This window comes from Mus pahari, chromosome 4 (assembly GCF_900095145.1).
Source record: "Mus pahari chromosome 4, PAHARI_EIJ_v1.1, whole genome shotgun sequence".
NCBI classification, from domain to species: domain Eukaryota; kingdom Metazoa; phylum Chordata; class Mammalia; order Rodentia; family Muridae; genus Mus; species Mus pahari.
In genome coordinates, this window is record NC_034593.1 from 10,300,041 (window position 1) to 10,301,667 (window position 1,627).

Sequence of the window (1,627 nt, forward strand, 5' to 3'; positions counted from 1 at the left end):
CTGAAGGGGAACAGTGGAACCCTTTTTGAAATCTTTTGATGGATGGTGATGATGCAGAGTGAATAACGGTTTTGTCCTTCAAAGTGATGAATCTGATTTAACTTAAAATAACTACTGTTTTGTTCTTCTTTGCTTCATTTGACCCAGGGTAACCTTTCAAAACTGATTAGGAGCAGATTTACAAAAACATAGCCTGAACTTAAACTGGGAATTTGGCGGGGGTTGGGAGTGGGGTGGTATGTGTCATATTTTCTTGTCTCTTTAAAAGTCTTTCTTATTCATACTTATTTTATGTATTGTCTCTTCACAATTTGGCCAAATGAACCATAATCCAAATTCAATTATGATGGTTTCTAAAAATGGTGCCTTAAATGAAGGGTATGAGAAGACAAACTTTGACAAGTAGGACTCCACATCTGGTCAATCCAACCAGTGCTTGTGCTCTGGTTCCAGTATCTGTTTCTGTATAATTATAGACTTATTTTTTCTTTTAATATATATATACACATGCACATGTGTAAGTGGATGCCTGAAGCTGATGTTAGTTTTCTTTGTGGTTCTTCCTCACTATATTTATTGAAGCATGATATCTCACTAGATCAAGAACTCACCAGACAGCTTACTCAAGGGATGTCTCTCTGCCTTCAGAATGTTGGGATCATGGGTGGTCATTACATCTATTATGGAGATCCAGACTCTAGTCTTCATATTTATACTGCACTGAGTCATTTCCTCAGCCCTGGAAATTTTTTATTGTATATTGAATGACCAAGTCTTTTCATTGTAGTCAGTTAGATCTATTTATTCTCTCGGTACATTTCTCATCTCCACCAGTAGAGACACCAGTAGGTTGTCTAGATCAACAGTTTTTAACTTCTGGGTTGTGATCCTTTTGGGGAAACAAATGACCCTTCTATAGGGGTCACCTAGGACCATAAGAAAACACAGAATTACGTTCTAATGCAGCATTAGGATAGTTGAGAACCACTGTTCCATGGTGGTGAAGGAACAGTGGTTAAGCTGCTGACTGTATCCTGAAAGGCAAGCTGATCTGAAGCTCACATCCTGGTGGAAGCATGTGGTAGAGCACACTGCAGAGAAAACTGTTCAAATAAGTCATTTTAAAGGCCTTTCTGAGAGGCCCAGGGAATTTGGCATGAAGGTTAGCTGCCAAGTATTTTAAAATAACAGATGTTCCTTGTATAATGTTCAATATTCTACCCAAAGTCATCAAGCAAGTCAGTGAAGGGCAAATCAGTGAAGTCCTCAGATGGCCTAAGGACTCCTCTATGTCTGTCAATGGCTGCTATGTCAGCTTCTTTAAAGAAACATGGGGAAACCCCATGAAGGAGCAGGAAGGTGTCTTCCTGTGGGTACTCAGCTTAGGGTGAGCAGATTGGCTCCCTTGANGTGTCTTCTGTCACATTTTTATCNTTCCCATAATAAACCCTGGGCTCTATTTTCCCCTTAAACAAACAAAACACAAATTATAGAATCAAGTAATTTCTAGGTTCTTCTGATGAGACTTATTTTAAAATTGCTTATTTTCCAGAAAATGTTTAATATATAGATATGCAGAATCCTTTAAACATGTATTTCTCAAAATAAGTTAATGTTCCTACCTCTA